General features: G+C 37.3%; 1 protein-coding gene across 28 annotated transcripts in view; it reads right to left on the bottom strand.

Annotated features, from left to right (window-relative positions):
* PTPRD (protein tyrosine phosphatase receptor type D) overlaps positions 1 to 20,301 on the bottom strand; it is a 2,222,737-nt gene that overhangs the window by 1,448,574 nt on the left and 753,862 nt on the right. For all 28 annotated transcript variants that reach the window (XM_089678099.1, XM_089678100.1, XM_089678098.1 and 25 more), the window contains one exon: positions 16,366 to 16,483. The gene's annotated coding sequence lies outside the window, so the exon portion shown is untranslated. The remainder of the gene's footprint in view (positions 1 to 16,365; positions 16,484 to 20,301) is intronic.

Here is a 20,301-nt window from a genome sequence, read left to right as displayed (position 1 = left end):
AGCTGAAACTGGAACAAGTCTCCTGTGTGTTTTTACTTACAAATGTCTAGCATTTCATTACTGTGTTTGAAATACTTCTACACTGCAGTTTGACTGTGAAGTTTTTTGGAAGTGTTTCAACAAGAAGAAAAATACAAAAAGGGCTAACTGGAGAAACAGCAAAGAAACCTTGTTAAAATGCAGAAGACCGCAGAGGATATGTTCTGTGCAACAAGCTCTAGGTTTTATGATATTTTTTTATTATTGGTGTTTTATTCAGAATTAGTTTATATGTTTTCAATCATTGCATTATATAAAAAAAAAAAACCTACTCTGAATACACTATTCCTAGTTTACAGCCTAAAGCCAGCCAAACCATTTTCTTCAGGTGTGGAAGGGGAAGGGATAATGAATGGTGTTTGTCCCCACTGTTAAACTTTCCCTGCAATTTCTGCTGGGACCGGAAACGACAAGAAATCTCTCCACTTGTCGCATAGACTACAGCGAAACACATTGTCTACAACAAAGGTGAAGCATAAGAACATCATTCAGGTTATTATCACTTTCTGTGTCTTTGCTTCCCAGTGTCTGCTACTTCCCTTGTTGAACAACATTCCTTGTGATAGCATGGGCCATGACAGGTCCTCTTTATGGAGTTACCTGGGGTTTATTAGACCTCAGATCTCTCCTTCGTCCTCCAAAGCAGCTGATCATAAACATATCAGTCTGATCGGCTGCTTCACTGGCCAGTAACTGCCCAGTAAACACAAAGCCGAAACCAGAAATGACAAAATACTAGTCACTTCCAGTTTCTTAGACCATAGAGATGGTCGTGGAAGTTCTAGTTCTTGATCATCTCTATGGTCAGGCAGCAGAACTTCCAGCTGCAATTTCAGGTTTCCCAGTGGGACAGGAGAATTCGAGAAGGCAGCAGAAAAGGGTGGGAGATTTCTTTTACAGTGTTCAGCATTGCTTGCTGAGAACACTGATACTGGGTTCATGGCTGCAGCCATGAACCCGGTATCCCCGCTTCCACTAGAGTATGTCCTATAGTGTGGAAGCAGTTACATTCATGTAAGTTGACAACAAGTCAATTACTTATTTTTGGGATTGACAGCAGGTCAATTGGGAACTAAGAACATACACCATTGCACAATTTTAGTTAGATGCTGCAAGGACGATTAACACTGCAAGGAAAATTTTCTATTTGGGCTTAGAAAGCTGGAATGCATTAATGAAGGAGTTAACATTGTTAGTAGCTGCAGGCAAAACACAGGCATCAGTAATACATTTTTTTTTAAATAGCTATTTACCCAAGTCAATCTGATTTTTCTTAATAAAAATTTAAAGCATAGGTGGTCTAGCATTAGTGGTTATTTTACAATAAGCTCGCCATTATGCTCAATGCATTTTGATCTACCAGTGAACCCTTAATATATATCTCCAAACGTTCATTGGAGAAACTTTTCAGTGGCTGAAATGGCCTTTGAGACATGTAGTACAGTAGCAGTGTTTCATTAAATATTGTAACAATGATCTTATATGGAGTAAGAGTTAATACCTGAAACATTACAGTGAGTACGGAGATATTTGCTTTTCCTCTGCAATCCTGGGCATGACAAGAGTCGTGAAAAAATAAAGGATGTAATTCATTTACTAAATTTAAACATCCTTAATGTTTTCTATTTCATTTCTTAAATGATTAGGCAAGCTGTAAAAATTCTGCCTTGGTTACATAATGTACCCATTTATCACGCCTAAGGGTTTAGGGAGATGAATTATGAAAATTACAATATGAAATTTCATATTTTATAAGTCATTTATGATTGACCATTTTAAGGTAAAATGATTTCAACTGCAAGTCTAGTAATTATAATCTTTTTTTAATAATTCCAGATTTAGATTCAAAAGTGGCTGGCAGAATACCTCTTTCGCTTAAACTGTACCTTCCAGTAAATCATTAAAAGCTTGTGCTTTGTTTTTCAGATATCTATACAGACAGTGTAATACAGTTTCCTTTGTATGGATGTTATCTCTGCTCGCTATCATGTATTATTATTTAAAGAATTATTGAATAAAAGTTATTTATTAAAATGACTAACAGTTGAAACTTTAAAGCTGAACTCCAACAAAATATTGCCACATCACCACTGAATTCAGTTTAAAAAAATAAAATAGGAATTTTAAATGCAACTAGTATAAATATGAAAATTGAACTTGACATCTAGTCTTCTGTGATCCTCTGCACTGCAAGATTCACTAATCAGGTGTGCAACAGTCACATGTGCTGACAAGCAACATGCTGATAGAGGATAGGCAGAGGTATGGAGTTCTTTATTGTCCACTCACATACTGGAGCCTGGGTGGTGACATAGATGTATTGCCTAACTGCAGCAAAGAAAATTCAGCCTGCCTGTGCTGTGTAGTAGGGTTGTATAAATCTTAGGACTGGTTAAACAGAAATACTTATTCTTTGGCGGGCAAGACTGTTCCCATATGCAAATTAAAATGTTGTATTTATCTGTTTGCTATAAGTCCAGCTTTAAGCATAAATCTGAAGATCCAAAACACATTACACAGGTCTCCCTCTCCTGCGATACCTTTAGGGAAACCTAATGGATTCAACCCACATTTAGGGTTTCTATAGATTTTTAGGCAAGAATCTTCCCTGAAAGTACCCTAAAGGAATGTATTATACTTCCATATTAATCCTTGAACTATATGATTTCCTTGTTAACCATATGCCGCCCAGCCACTGTAGAAATACGGCAGCAGGGCGGCATGGCTGGGCAAAACCACGTTTTAAAACGTGTGTTTTTAAAACAGGTAGGGGGCGCGCGCGAGACGCACCGCCGCCCTACCTGTCCTGCCGATCACGGCTGCGAATGTCAGTTGCCGGGTCACAGCTGGTCGTTTGTTTGTATGTATCTAGATTGTTGTAAGTGTTAAAGCAGTGATGCAGTGTGTATCAAAATATATTTCCATGCAGTATTTGAATAGTCTCCTGAGGAAGCCGGTGATTGGTGAAACATGTCGAGCTGAAGCTACAGCTTATATATGATAGCCACATGGACACTTTGTACTGGTTTTATGAAATTATTGTTTTTAAATATTTGTGTATTTTAATAAAATTTTGGATATTTTACAGCATTGTGTTGGTTCCTTTTTTGTATGCATTTTTGTAAGTATTATTGACCTACCACCAAAGCAAAACAAATGCTCCAAAACAAATGCTCCTACTACTGACAATTGCAGCATTACCATATATGTGTATCTCATTTGTTGTTTGTACCTGTAGTAGGGCCTAGAAACAATAGTGTGCTTTTTCTTATTTTTTTTTAATCCTACCTAAAACACACTGACACTGATAGAAAATTTAAAAATGCCTCTTTCTAACTCTACCTATAATACACCAACCTTGACTTTTGACCGTAATTCTAACCTTGATACTCACCTAAGTCAAAACTTTATATAGATATTTTTTTTTTATTTATTTATTTATTTTATATATTTTTTTCTGTTTCCATTTTTCTCCTTTAGCAAAGATAAAAAGATACAACATAATATAGGTATGTCATACAGGGTATCTTCTTTTTTTTCTCCTTTAAAGAGGAGAAAACAACACAGGGGCGGGCTTTACAGTGACCAGTCACTGTGATAGCCGATCAGGCGATCTAGAAACAGTCCTTCTTGTTCTCAATCATTAATACAAGACAGGCACCTATCTGCAACAGCTGGATCTCTGCACTGGAAAAGTTCTGTGTAGCGTGCTCTCAGCAAAAACACAGTAACACATATACAGCCCCAATGATAAAAAATCTATTTCGTGAGACTGCATACATGTGTACATTCAGATGGAAAGGGTTAAAGATGACCAGGGTGCATTATTTCTGCATCAGATTTATACTATTATATCTCATTGTTTTGGAAATACATTTATTAACTAGAAAAAGAAGTATTTTATATTTATTCAAAATGTTTTCCTAAACACCTTCTGCCAGAAATTATGCACAAAAAACTTTTCCCGAAGTGTAGACTCCAAACGTATTTCATATAATAATTCTAAATAATAGAAGCCCAAGCCTCAGTGAAAAAAAAAAAAGCTTTTTAGTAATTGGAAAGGTCAAAGCAAATGTTCATTTGTTTGATTCCAAGTGGAAAGCATCTTTAACTAGTAACCTGATCTGGACTTTTTTAAAGGATGCCTGCACATATGCAAAGATACACATTTTTTACCAAAAAGGTTGTAAAGGCTTTTCATGCTTTGTTTGTCATTTCTTTGTAAATTTGTTTTCTAATGTAATTCCAAAAACAGGCACAACATTGTTGAACTCTTTGGTTTGTTTTTGACTGCTGTTAATTAAATTTGATTGCCTGACTTTACACTAGTTAGCAGAGTTGCAAAGCCCTTCCCTGTTAATGGGTCTCTTGATTGGTGTTCATTATTAACTGCTTCTAAAATGGATGTTCTCAACACTTATTTTATAAATATTTAAATAACTGCATTTCTTTAACATAAAATCGTAAGTGTTGTGGAAAGGCGTTTGGCTGCCAGAGCTGCTAGTTTTGCAAGGTAATATGGAAATTTATGCTTTCGTTTTGCGTTATCAAACCAATAAATTCATTGAGAAAGCATGAGCTTAAATATTTCAAACAATGACTGTCAATACAAATTGTAGCAATATTTCACAGTAACAGTAATCAATGAATTTGCCAGGAACTCTGTGACTTACTGCCTCTACGAGCACAATTTCTTCAAAACTAATTAATCATAGCTATAACAAACAACGAGGAGGAAAAAAAAAACAACAACAAATAATTGAATTGGGCCATAAAACTTGGAATAGAAACATTACTCAAATGACTTACAGTCTTCTCACAATTAGATTATGCTGCAAAAAAGTTAAACTGAAAAGGCAGCAAATTGCACCAGAAAGTAATCTGTTGCATTCTGAAGGAATTGGGACACAAGTTAATAATGGTAATGATATAATTCAGATATAACTTTAAATATCATCTAACGTTAACATTTACTAATTTAACATAAGTTCAAAGGGTACTGAGTATAATCAATGAATTTCACCCATTAACTCATTTATTTAACCACTGATATTTAAAGAAAGCAGCTACATGTTAAATGCTTTTACTACTTGTCTAAATCATTAGATTATATTTTATACAATCAACCCGACAGAATGGATTTCTTATTTTTAATGTTAATTCTTAAGTGCAGAAATTGTTAGCAACCACTCACAGGCACATAAGCTCACCCTGTTTGTCCCATTTCACTCTGCATGATGTATAAATCTCTTTTGATTCCTCTCAGTCACCAGAGACCTGACCTGGCCCTATACCCATGTGTAATTTTCAGTATCTGATTTTATGTGGATGCATGGATGCTGCACAGTAGCACTAATCTTGTTCTCTATGCAGGATGTAATTCTCAGTATATCTTATGTCTGCATAAACACTGTGTGTAACCACTTCTCCTAGCGCACTGCACAACATTTTTTTGTCTGATAAAAATCTTTTTAATCACGTATATTCATAATTTGTCTTTTTGCCATGTATATTAAGCATCGTTAAACAATTTCTTTTCGCCCAGTTTCTGATGCAGCTAGTGCATCTTACTGATCATCAATAAAGTGTCCTCCCAGGCTGACATCTCTGCAATCAGAATTCATCCTGTATTGGCCCACCTTCAGCACTGTAAATTATAATTAGTTGCCCTGGGTTATTGCAGGACACAGTTAAGAAAGACTCTGAAAACCCCACCAAATAAAATTGCTGCATTACCAATTGCTCCACTTTGGCCATCACAAAGCTTATTAAGCTTTGGTTATCAAGCTGCCCAGAGAGATTCTGCAAAATGTATACTAAGTAACTGGAGAGTGCCATAATGAGAATAAGACACCTTTGCTATCTTCTTGTGTAAGGCACATTGACTGAATTTGGGTAGTTTTTAGTTTTTGAGTTTTCCCCAGCTAAAGTATAAGAGATTCATAAAACGCATCACCCTGTAATATACTGTAGATGTAAACTACAGTATATAGTCTAAAAGATTACATTTTAATGTATACTAACATTAATAATTGAATAATTATAAGAAAGCAAACATTTCTACCATTTCTAAATTAATCATATATTTCAACAAATGAAAATGACCCCTTCACGCCTAAGGGTAAAAAATCTAAATGCCTAAGCACAATTTTGCAACGTTGATATGTGTTAGTAAAACCATACATATCATCACAACTACTTCGTACATCCAGGTGTTTTTTTTTTTCAGGAAAAATTGGGCTTTCATTTGGTGATAAATAGGAATGGATATCTCCTGATTTTTTTTTATTATCAAAGAAAAACTGGCCCAAAATAGTAAAAAAGAATCATTTTTTTATTTAGCTGTATGTTTCTTGTTACTAACATAACCCACCACCAAAGAACAACCCAAAATAAATTATCCAGCTCTTGACGATCACAGCGATACCATATATGTGTATATTATTTGTTGTTTGTACCCGTAGTACAGCCCAGAAACAATAGTTCCCCTTTTTGTTTTAGTCTTTTTTTACCTAAAACACACTGACACTGACACTATCTGACACTGATACCCAATTTTTTTTAAATCCTGACCTTTGACCCTAACTTTTTGACCTTGACAGTGACCTTGACCAAAACACTTGCCCTGGCACTGAACTAGATCAAACCTTGATCTAGGTATTTTTTCTTTTTTAATATTTAGTTATCTTTTTTTTTTTTTTACAAACATTTTTTTCCCCTCTATGCCAGGAGTTAGAAAGATATAATGTGCCAATCAGAGGCTATCACAGCAATCATGTGACCCGGAATCGGGAGTCACGGGTCCCAATCATTAGAACAGGACCCGGGGCTCTCAGTGACATCGCTGTCTTTGTGCTGGGAGCGTGCCTCAAGGCAGAAAGACAGGTATGCAAATATGCAGCCCCACAGAAAAAAGCCCAGTTCTGTGAGGCTGCATATTTGTGTTACGTCAGCTTCAAGGGGTTAAACTATTCTATTTATTACTTCATACAGTACCCTAAATTGAGATATGGAATTCTTCTTTCAATCAGTGAAATTAGACTCCCTTTGGAAGGATATAAAAAAAAACTCCACATCATCATGTAAGGACATACTGAATCCAACAGACCATATATTTTAGTACAGCAAACATATATTCGACCATTTAAAGTGATACTAAACCTAAAAAATGTTTTTATTTACCTTAATGGATTGCTGCATTAAGGTAAAACATTTTTACAGTTTCCCTGTGCCCCCTTCCCTGTGTGAAGGGGAAGAGAGGAAAGAAGAGATCAGCGCTGTGTACGGCTGCACTTCTTCTCCCTCTTCACAGACGGACTCGAACAACAGCAATAGTTATTGGCTCTTGCTGCTGTCAATCAAATGCAATGAAGAGGTGGGGGGCAGGGCTAAGTCCTGCTGTGTGTGTCTATGAAGGGCAGCTCCATAGACACTCAGGTAGGGAGCGAGCACGCACTGTGTGTCCCCTAGCAAACGGCTTGCTATGGGGACACACAAAGAAAATGAGGAGCCAAGATTGCTAGCAGGGGACCCGAGAAGGAGAGGACCAGGGCTGCTCTGTGCAATACGCACAGAGCAGTTGATTATAACATGTTTGTTATTGAAATTTTTTTAAAAATCAGACTTAAGTAAGACTTCAAGTCAAGCACACATGTTTACTTAGCATGCTAAAATAAAACAAGTTGCTATAAAAAAAAATCAGTCTGACAAACACGACATAGAAAGATAAAAAAAAAATACAATTACACAATAATATACTAGATAAAGTATAGTACATAATTCTAAGCATTTCATACAAGGCTCTTTTGAATTAATATTGCCATAAGCACTACAATAGTACAGTGCCAAATAATCACCACTGGAAAATCAACAGCGTTGGCAACTTCTACTAAAGTGGAACTTCACTCTTTGTGTACATGCATCTGCCTGCCCCCAACAATACTATTAAGCAGTTTCTTTGGTGGAGGAGGGCTTTTATAACCTAAGCTCCCACAGCTCCCTAGGAAACCCACACCACATACCTTAGGAGGCTGTAGAAGCCCATTCACAGAATGGCTGGGCAGAGCTGCTGTATCATCAGCAGCCAGGCTGTCTGCAAAAAATATGGGTAAATAGCTAAGGACAAGTGAAGTTCCACTTTAAGTCTGAAAAACAGCCTATCAGTTGCATTACAGCTGCAGAAAATCAGACCACCCAACATTACACTTCACTACACTACAACATGGCAGGGATATCAGTGAATTTGATATTACATTGTTTTGTTAATTTAGATAATGACAAACTATATAAAAATTTGTAAATTTTAAATTTGTCATTTTACAGATTCATTGCATGACCAACCATGTTCAAACATTCTGGCATATGCAATTAGTTTTGGGGATCTCAGCAATGTTATCCCCTTTTACTAAAACCTTTTTATTATTTTTAATATAAAAATCAAAAATAATACATTAGAAAAGAGTACTTAACTAACACCAAAGATTAACATAGATACATTAATCAACTGAATTAACAAATTACACACTTTATTTACTAAAACTGGAAAGTGCAAAACCGGGTGCAGTTCTGCACAGAAACCAATCAGCTTCCTGGTTTTATTGCCAAAACTTAATTGAACAACCTGACTTTAGAAGCTGATTGGTTACCATGCACATCTGCACCAGATTCTGAGTGCTGCAGTTTTAGTAAATTTACCCTATTATGTTAAAGCTTAAATCCTAAATCTATCTGTCAGTTTGTTTGGCATCACTCATCACTGTATACAGTTTTTAATTTTTTCATCTTATCTATTTCTCAGTTCTGTACAAAATATCCCTTAGGTTTCATAGTCTACTCTAATGTATCAGATTTTTTTTGTAGTGTCAACAGCGTCCTGGAGGAGTCACTGACACTGTGGACCAAGTGCTGCTATCAAAGTGCCAGTTCCGGTTAAAGTGGTTGTAAACCCTAATATATACCAATGAAGTGACTGTCCACAGGTGATACACATAGCTGAAACAAAACCCCCCTACATAAGTTGTACCTGTTTATCTGTATCACTCTCTGCTCTACAGCTGTTAAAAGTGTTGAATGTATAAAGCTTTTCTGAGAGTTCAGAAAAAAGGGGGAGGAAAGAAGAAATTACAAACTACAGAGCTCAGTGAGGAGAGCTCTGAATGCTGGTTGGAGGGAAGAGACACACCTAACTTCACACAGCTCACAGGAACAGAGCAGAGGCTGTCAATCTGCTGGAGCTCCCTCCCCTGTCACCATTTTTCTCTTGGTGTCAGGAAAACATGTCAGAAGTAACTCATGGTGATAGCAGAGGAACTAGGCAACAGACAGAAATTTCACTTAGTGCTCTTACTTGAGATAAGAACAGACCATAGAGGGATATGCTTTATTCATATTTCATGTCTGAGGTTTACAACCACTTTAAGAAAATTCTTCTATGGGAATCTTTTGCAACATTTCTTACCTGGACAATCTGGAAAATTCATACTGCTATTTAACTTTTCATGCTGGGCTTTGAAGTCTGTTCCCAATATTTGTTGCTCCCTATATTACTTTATTTTACATACCTTCACATGAAAGCCATGCTTCAATGTACAATATCACTTTCACAGTCTTAAATTGGAACTCCTACGAAAAGTTAGTTTTTAGTTTTGAGTTTTGAAAATAATGGGGAAGGGTTAGAGCTGACATCACATTTGTATTGCTGTATGTGTCCCTCTCGTCGTCATAATAAAAAAGACTCAGAGGTCCTAATCCTTCTTGTCTAACAAAAGAAATCCACAAAGATATTTGCACAGAGTAGCATATACAGTATGCTTTACTGAACTACTTTTCAAGCAAAGTTTGGATTTGGGAAATACAGTGTTGTATAAAACTATGAAAATCCAGGTGTGTATTTGTTATTTATCTTACGTTTACTTGTTCGTGTTCACTCCTATCCTGTTTCTTTAATTTTTTTAAAATTTATCACCCTTTTCTAAAAAAAGCTTTTGCTCAAAGGTGTTTATCTTATCTGTAGCACCCCTCTGATACAGTTTTGTTTATAAAAGCTGTAATCTGTTATTATACATTTATGGATGTACCTCCTGAACCTGCCAAAAGCACCCACTGAAGTACAATTGGTTACAATAAAATGCTACAAACCATAACATTGTTATTCTTTATATTTTCCCAGTGTACCTTGTGTTACATTTTTTTTTTTAAATCCTAAAACTTATTACCAATTAATATATCTTTGTTCAGGGACCTCTGCTATTTTCTACCTACATCCTTCAATATGGTGCTCTTATTAATTAACATGGCTTTAAATAGCACATCCAAGCAGATGGTCTACTACCCTTTTTGTACGGCACTGTATTTGCAGAGCAGCAATTTATCGCTTAACCTATATGACACCACATTTTCCAAAGTACTTGACAAAACTCCAGTTTTATCTGTTCATTGTGCAGTGTATATGATATGTTTGATGGTAGTTACATTTATATTTCTATCTAAAAGTGTATTCATAGCAAATGTGTTTTCATCTGCATATATATAGCCAATTTAATTCATGGTGTCCACCCATAAGTTAAATAAGTTTTGAGTGCATTAACCTTTTATATCTATCTAAAAAACACTATACATAGCGTGTTATAAATAATACACACATTTGCTCTTTCTTTATTTCTATTGTCATGGTATATGAAAATATATTAAATAATATAAAATAAGTCAACAGTGAAAGCTACCACATATCTATTCTGCCAAGATCTATTTAGTAAAGAAATTCAGAAGGAGACATTACATTTTAACATGCTCATTTGCAAGTCCCTAGGTTGAATTTCTGAGAAGATTTTAGTCGCTCGGGTCTAAAACACCTACTTATTTGCTTTTGTACTAGTAATAGTTATCTTTCTCAAGAGACAACTACAATTTTTCTTTTGTGAATTGTAGACATCCGCTCTCAACATATCTTTACTGAGGAAAAAAAATGAAGTGGGCAGCTAGCAGAAACAGTATTTGCAATGTTTAATGACTGCCTAAATGTGTTCTGAAATGTGTGTAGCTGACCTGGAATGTCAAAGTTAAAAATGAGCTGTAACTAAGTAATTGGGCCACATAGCAACACCAATGAGGATTAGTCCTTCCTTTGCAGAATACAGAGTAGCTCCCAAACTAAAAACATGTTAGCATTAAAGAAAAAGGTTACCTTTTATAAAAAATAATAAATGCACATATTTTTGCTGGTAAAAAAATGTGCATGTATACTTTTTTTACACTGGAGCCTGTAAAACGTTGCCAGGCTCCTGCAGACTCTCAGTACAATGTCTGCCCATACCTCCTGTATGGGCAGGCAATTACCTAATTACAGGATGAATCAATGAACTACGAGAGTCCTCACCAGCACCCTCATAGTTAACTGACAACTTCAAGCAGTCAGTCGTGGGGCCAATGATACTTGTAGTTCATTAATTCACAGAAAGCTGTGAATGAATGATGCGGTCATGGCTACACTGGTTTTAAATTGTGACAACAGGTTCAGTGAGAAGATCACTAGCTCACTGTCACGGGGAGGGAGGGTAGGGGAAGTGGAGGCATAAGCTGGAACATGTAACATGTTCCACCTTAAATATGGGTGAAACAAGTGCCAAAGGTGAAATTAGCCTCTAATTATATTTATTTGCTGAATACTACTGATACTTCTATGTCTACAGTTACACCCTTGGTTAAAAAAGGGGTGTTTACTAGCACATATCATAGCAATGTGACACAGAATTTACACCACCTAATGTGAATTTTATTCCACAGCAGATGACAAGGAAACAGACAAATGTAGGTTAAGTCATATACACTGCTCAAAAAATTAAAGGAACACTTTTTAGTCAGAGTATAGCATCAAGTCAGTTAAATTCCTGGGGTATATATCTGGTCAATTAAGTAGCAGAGGGGAGAGGGGATGTTAAGCAGTTTCTGCTGCTTTGGTGTTAATGATGGGCAACAATGAGATGACACTCAAAACAGGAATGGTTTTACAGGTGGAGGACATTGATATTTGTTTTCCCTACTCATCTTTTCTGACTGATTTTCACTAGTTTTGCATTTGGCTAGGGTCAGTGTCACTACTGGTAGCATGAGGGGATACCTGGACCCTGCAGAGGTTGCTCAGGCAGTCCAACTCCTCCAGGATGGCACATCAATGCCATTGCCAGAAGGTTTGCTGTGTCTCCCAGCACAGTCTCAAGAACATGGAGGATATTCCAGGAGACAGGCAGTCACTCTAGGAGAGCTGGACAGGGCCATAGAAGGTCCTTAACCCATCAGTAGGACCAGTATCTGCTCCTGTGCAAAGAGGGACAGGATGAGCACTGCCAGAGCCCTACAAAATGACTTCCAGCAGGCCACTGGTGTGAATGTCTCTGATCAAACAATCAGAAACAGACTTAATGAGGGTGGCCTGAGGGCCCAATGTCTTCTAGTGGGCCCTGTGCTCACTGCCCTGCACCATAGAGTTTGATTGGCATTTGCCATTGAACACCAGAATTGGCAGGTCTGCCACTGGTGCCCTGTGCTTTTCACAGATGAGAGCAGGTTCAGCCTGAGCACATGTGACAGACATGAAAGGGTCTGGAGAAGTCATGGAGAACATTATGCTGCCTGTAACATCATTCAGCATGACCGTTTTGGTGGTGGGTCAGTGATGGGCTGGGGAGGCATATCCGTGGAGGGACACACAGACCTCTTTGGTGCATGACAATGCCTAGCCTCATGTGGCGAGAGTATGCAGGCCGTTCTTGGAGGATGAAGGAATTGATACCATTCAAAGGCACCCACGCTCACCTAACTTAGATCCAATAGAACATCTCTGGGATATCATATTTTGGTCCATCTGACGCCGCCAGGTTGCACCTCAGACTGTCCAGGAGCTCAATGATGCCGTGGTCCAGATCTTGGAGGAAATAGCCCAGGACACCATCTGTTGTCACATTAGGAGCATGCTTGACATTGTCAGGTATGCATACAAGCACGTGGGGCCATACAAACTACTGAGTACCATTTTGAGTTGCTGCAATGAAATTTTAGCAAATTCGATTAGCCTGCTGCATCTTTTTTTTTACTTTGATTTTTGGGGTATCTTTGAATTCAGTCCTCTGTAGGTTGATAATTTTCATTTCCATCAAACGATGGGGCATCCTTACATTCCTAACACATTACCCAGTCCATATCAGTATAGATATCCAGCATGATATTTTTGCCTGTTGAGGTCTGATGTGTTTTCAAAGTGTTTCTTGAATTTTTTTGAGCAGTCTATAATAAACTCTAATAAACTTTGTCCATGGGCTGTTGCTAAGTCATATTTTAGTTCCATAGCATGCAGTTGTCTTTTAACACTTTCACACCTAAGGGTAAAAGAAATCCTAATGCCTAAGCACAATTTTGCAACTTTGACATGTGTTAGTAAGTCCATAGATATCATCAAAACTACTTTGTACATCCAAGTGAATAATACCTTGTTTTTTTCAGGTCATATAGGGATTTTATTTGGAATGGTAATGGATAGCTGCTGATTTTTTTTTATTATCAAAGGAAAACTGGCCCAAAAATAGTAAAAAAAAAAAAAAAAAAATGTTTTTTAAATTTAGTTGTATATTTAGTTACTATCATAACCTACCACCAAAGAACAACCCAAAATAAATTCTCCTGCTCCTTACAATCACAGCGATGCCACATATGTGTATGTTATTTGTTGTTTGTACCCATAGTACAGCCCAGAAACAATAGTGTGCATTTTGTCCTACTTAAAACATACTGACACTGATACTAATAAAAAAATAAAATCCTGTCCAAAATATACTGACCTTGACATTTGACCTTTGACCCTTACTTGACCCAAACACTAACCCTGGCACTGACCTAGATCAAACACTGATCTAGGTATTTTTTCTTTCTTTTTTCTTTTCTTTTTTAATATTTATATATTTATTTTACACACTGTTGTTGTTTTTTTTCTCTCTGAGAGGAAAGAGAGAGATACAATGTATCTCTCTCTTCCATTCAGAGAGAGAAAACATGGGGTCGGGCTTCACAGTGACTGATCACTGGGATAACCAATCAAAGGCTATCATAGCTATCATGTGACCCAGAATCAGGAGCTCCGGGTCCCGATCGTTAGTACAGGACTCGAGGCTCCCGATGAGACCCCGATCTCTGTGCTGTGAGCATGCCATGTGGCGTGCTTCCAGCACAAAGGGAGATATAAAAATATGTGGCCCCATGGCATAAAGCCCAGTGCAGTGAGGCCAAATATTTGTGTGTGGTCACCGTCAAGGGGTTGAGGAAATATGTAGGCTGCCATTACTGACCTACCTTTGAACAACCATGCAGGAATTCAAGTCAGAACTCCTGATTTGTATATATGTTCCAGGTTTGTAGCTCACAAAGCACACATATCCTTGCATCAACATAACATTTAAGTAACCAAAGAAGAAGTCAGCAAATGCAGTGTAAATAGTTCTCAGAACAGAATTCCTTTAATCAGTTCTTTTGACTATAATGTAACACAAAGAATTATTCCATTTTCAAAATATAATCAATTTAAATGTCAATTTTAACAATGTATTCTGCAGCAGTATTGTCTTTTATTAAGCTGATCCTAACAGTTTTCACAGACAATGCTTACCTGCACTGTTACATCATATGCTGTTTGTACGATTATATTATTTGCACCTTGCATATCTTTTGCTCATGCAAAATATTTGTTATTCTATATATTATTCAATTATATTTACCTTGCATCACATGGTCATTTAATTTACTTTCAGTTTAACAAAGTACAATTCTAGTCAAAATGTGAAATAAATGAGTGAGTTATTTAAAATTAAAGCGGAGCATCACCCAAAAGGGGAAGTTTCACTTTGAGGACTTGTTCCCCTTGTACTCCCCATTAAAGATTGTAACCATTAGGAAGGGGGGCGGTTTCCTGAAATTTACAGATACCCACTCCCAATTCCGCTGCAATCGCCTAGGCAATCGGAAGTGAAAGTTGTCCCCCCTCCCTCCCCATAGTCTTCTGGGACACCTGACAGGTCCCTGAAGACTACGGGTCCATTCAGAAAGCACATCACTACTCGTGCATGTGCAGTGGGCACCCGGCTGTCTTAGCTGGATGCCCACGCTGAAGATGCCGGCTCCAGGAACATAGGATGGCTGGTGAAACGGGCTGTGGGGAGGACACCGCAGGATCGAGGGAGAGGTGAGATGCTGTTTTTTGAAAGTCCGTAGCTACAGTTTTTGTAGCTGTTGACTTTTATTTTTCTACAGTTTGACTAGAACTCTGCTTTAACTCAGTTTAACAACAATCTTCCTATAAGATTATAAATGCATTTAAAAGAGAAGTTTTTTAAAAAAATTATACTTACCTAGGTGAATGCAGCATCAATCCAATGCTGCCTCTGTCCTCCACCGACTGTAAGAACTGCGCCATCAAACACTGCCAATTGCTCGGTTCTCCCTGTTGCTCTGAGCAGAGAGTGGTGAGTGTCAGTCACCACCTTCTGCTCTGCCCTCAGCACTCACTGGAGAGCTGGGCTGTGAAGGGGGCAAGAATGGCTAGCTCAGGCTCTCAGCAGCTTGCTGAGAGGCTGAGCTAGGTGCCAGTCCAGACATTTGGGAGTCAGGATCTTTCCCCAGCCTGGACCGTCTGAGTGACGTCAGCTGACAGTGGACTTTAGCCCACCATCTGCTGAAAATGATTCCTAGGAGTTCAGAACGAATTGAACTTCTGTGATCCATAGGAAAAGTACAGCCAAGTGAGCTTTGGCTGCACTTTTCCTTTAATGTATTATATTCATCTTATTTACCTCTAAAAGCATTCCATGTTTAGACATCCAAAAGGCTTGAAACTCAGGCAAGCTCAGAGCTCTCACTCAAATGGCATGTTCTAGTGTTTCCCTTGGCTCATCCCCATGCAGCTATGTAAAATGTTTTATATGGAGACTTAAGAGGGTCAGAAAAGTCGGGCCATCACAGAAAATAATTAGACACTCTTAGAAGTGGAGAGGGCAATAACATGGCAGGAGGGATGGGGCTACGATAGAGAATGAATTTTCATTGAATATGTCAAATTTTTTAGCACATTCGAAGACACGTTGCAAGTAAATTTCTGGAAAGGATGTATGCTGTAAATACTGCAAGCATTTACAATATTTTATTTGTCTGTGATTATTTTCCTGCAATTTCTTTAGGCTAAACTTTTTTTTTCTGGAAATGAGGAATGCTACAAATATGCATTTAAACTATTTCATTTTTTTCTCTGCTATATGAACAGTACACAATAGAATTAGGTTTATATCTTACCAGGACACAAGGCGGACACATACGGTTTGTGCAGATGCCAACATGCTGTCAGACTGAGGCTTCCTAATGAGCTTTTACATGTGAGGCAGGATGTTATGGAGTATGATTCTATTTTCACCTGGAAAAAAAAATTATGAGCAAGCTTAGTCAATGTATTTTATATAACATTGAAACCAATTAGAACCATTTAGAAGAATGCAGATACATTTCATATTTATTTTGTCTCCATTTTTGTTCTGTCACTGGGACAAATTTGTGATAGAGTCAGATCTTCCATATCTCGAGTTTAGTGCCCAGACCCCTATCTTACTTATAGACACCTCATACTGTACATGTCACCTTTATGACCTCCTCCATTGTATACCCAAACATAGCATTTTGATGCAACTACCCTGTTTCACATATGCCAAATTTGACAGTATAACACCTTTTTAATGCTTAAGGGGTGAATCATAGTTGCCAATAGTATAACTATAAATACTCATTCATGTATAAAACATGTAGGCACTTTTTCCAACTGCCAAGACAGTAAGGTATATATTCAGTTAACATCAGCAAACTACATTTAGATACAATACCATAGTAGGAGTTTCAGGAGACACAATGGCAACTGGACCTAACCCCCCTGGAGATTTAGGAGAGCTCAAGTAGCTATTGATTTTTGTTTTGTGAAAAGTAAATGCCATTTTAGATACTGTAAGTAAGTAATTTGTAGGTCAAACTTAAAGGTGAGCAGGGAGAGGATCTTGAGCACAAGCACATCTTCTGGAAAGTGATTGTTAAATGCACTAATTTGGACATTCTGTGATTTGGGAGTTGGAACTTTTATTTGTAGTGTAGATTTATCTTGCATGAGAATATTGGAGGATTATTTTATTTCATTTATATGTCTGGATGAGGAGTTAGCGCACTACACATTTTTGGTTTATATACATTTTAAGTGAGAGTACACTTATTGAGTGGGTGCAGCAATCTTCCTTTGTTTATTTTAATTTAGGATGTAGCAGCGCATGAGTGTGAGCATTTTCACTGTAAGCAAGCCAACTAAGAGTAATTTGTACTCATAAAGGAAGTAGTTATAGACCAGAATTTTGATTTTGATAATAATGTCCAACTCCAAACAAAACTTTTTTTCTTTTTAGGTTTGTTAAATAAAATAGGGGAAAGGTTAAAGCTTCAGTCAGGTTTGTATTCTGTCTGTATCATAAATGGGGATATTTCCCCCTAGTTCTTGTCCCAATGACCACACATAATATGTGGCATGTCACCTGAAGAGGCAGCCACGTAAGATCTTTGGTAAGTAGATGCAGAAATAAGTTCTTTAGTGATTTTGCCCCTCCCCTATTTTATCAATGAAAAAAGTGTCATTGTTGTTTTTCTTTCCTTTGGAGAGATTTCTCCTCATAAAGCATCTGGGGATTTATGATGCTAAAAAGCCCTATGTATATTTGAATAGTAAGTGCAGCTACTACACAAGAAACTGTTTGTTGGCAACATTGGGGCCTTTCCCATATCCAAATCATATCAAGAGGTTAATATACATTTGATTATCAGCAATTGTTTGAGCAGGGACTAATATAAAAATCTAAGTATTGTGAAAGATATTGTAGAACGTATGAGAACTGCATAAATTAATAAAATTAAATATAAATATTTCTATAATTCTAATATAAATAATATACATCTTTTGCAAGCAGTAACAAATTAGTTGACTGTGGAGGTTGGGTGAGGAAAAGGGAAAGTTTAGTATTTCTTTCACAATTTGTATAATTATCCATAACTCCAGAGCTTTTGGTAGGAAAAAAATAAGATTAAATAGTAACAGAAAAAATGACCACATGCAACTTTTCATTCAACCAAAAGCAACTTGTAATTGAAGCAAGAAAGTACATGAAGCACTGAAAAGTATTCATGAATATGTGCTGACTCATTATCATTGTAACAATTCAAAGGGCAGAATGAATAATGATTAGACACATTAAAATACAGTCTTTCTAAGCCAAGTATTCAGTCGTATTTATTTGTAGTCTCTTGGTAATTACTTTAAAAGGACAATTATGCAGTTCTAAAATGAAATACCACATGTTCGCATATTAAATTGATCAATTTTATCAGAAGGATCATTTTACAAGGAATTTATACATTTAGCACACCATATGTGATGTTATAATGAGCACTGTACGTTTATATAAAGGGACAAATATAAGAATGTTAATATTTGATTAAGGTTACAAAGAACCTCAAAAACATAAAGGGCTCTGAACGTTTATTAACTTGTTAAGGTATGTCTGTCTACTAAATAAATAGTGGAAAGGTAGAGAAAATATTGAATAACGCTATTAAATGTAAATATAGTTAAGATGATACATTCTCTATGATTTACCATATATTTGCTGAACTTATTCCACTTCAGTAGGACCCAATAACAGGAATTTTAGTTATCATAAAATCTTCTTCTTGGAGTTCATTAGGGAATACAAGATCAGGAGTAATTCTGAGAAAGAAGGGTTAAACTGCTTCCTACAGGGAAATTGGACAATGGCAAATAAAAAGCTGTTAATGAGCCAGGTATAACCTCTCCCACTTTCATCATGCTTCAGTTTTGTGGAAAAGCAGTAGTAGGAGTAAATAATAACTAGGGAGGAGTGAGACCCATGTCCCTAAAAGGATTCCATGAAAAGTATTTCATAGTAAGTCAAAAATCCAATTTTCTTAAATTTTCATTAAGGGAAACAGAATCAGGAGATGTAGCTAAAAGATAAATGCAGATAGCTGATATCACATCTACAGTTGTGTCCAAAATTATTCAACCCCCAATGCTGTAAAGGGGTTTAGGGACTATAGTGTACATTTGGAATTGTATTCAGAATCAAATCCTACAAGGACGTTGTAACTACCCAAATGCAACTAAAATGACATCAATTGTTTATGTAATACAGTAGTAAATGGTTCTTATGTGGTTTCTTCATTGCCACAATTATTCAACCCCTTAAAGACTACCACTCTGAAGAACAGAGGTTCATACAGGTGCTTTCCATCAGGTATTGAAAACACCTGTGGATGTCACCGAGCAGCAATCAAGCATAATAAGCACCAATTAGGCAGCTTTAAAATGACTGTGATACTCAGCTCCTTCTAGACATTTACTGGTGTGGTTACAAACATGGTGAAGGCAAGAGAATGGTCCAGGAAGACAAGAGAAGAGGTGATTTCTCTTCACAGGAAGGGCAATGGCTATAAGAAGATTGCAAAGATGTTAAACATACCAAGAGACACCTTAGGAAGCATCATTCGCAAATTCAAGGCAAAGGGCACTGTTGAAACGCTACCTGGTCGTGGCAGAAAGAAGATGCTGACTTCGACTGCTGTGCGCTACCTGAAGCGTAGAGTGGAGAGAAGTCCCCGTGTGACTGCTGAGGAACTGAGAAAAGATTTGTCAGATGTGGGTACAGAAGTTTCAGCCCAGACAATAAGACGCACACTGCGTAATGAAGGCCTCCGTGCCAGAACTCCCAGGCGTACCCCCTTGCTGTCTCCAAAGAATAAGAAGAGTCGACTGCAGTATGCCAAAAGCCATGTGGACAAACCACAAAAGTTGTGGGATAGTGTTCTGTGGACTGATGAAACAAAATTAGAACTGTTTGGGCCCATGGATCAACGCTATGTTTGGAGGAGGAAGAACAAGGCCTATGATGAAAAGAACACCTTGCCTACTGTGAAGCATGGTGGAGGGTCAATCATGCTTTGGGGCTGTTTTGCTTCTGCAGGTACAGGGAAGCTTCAGCGTGTGCAAGGTACCATGAATTCTCTTCAGTACCAGGAGATATTGGATGGAAACGTGATGCAGTCCGTCACACACCTGAGGCTTGGGAGACGTTGGACCTTTCAACAGGACAATGATCCCAAGCATACCTCCAAGTCCACTAGAGCATGGTT

This window comes from Staurois parvus, unplaced genomic scaffold, assembly GCF_062004578.1.
Source record: "Staurois parvus isolate SC_StPar_1 unplaced genomic scaffold, SC_StPar_1.0 ptg000198l, whole genome shotgun sequence".
Lineage (NCBI taxonomy): Eukaryota > Metazoa > Chordata > Amphibia > Anura > Ranidae > Staurois > Staurois parvus.
This window is presented reverse-complemented; position numbering and strand designations above follow the sequence as displayed.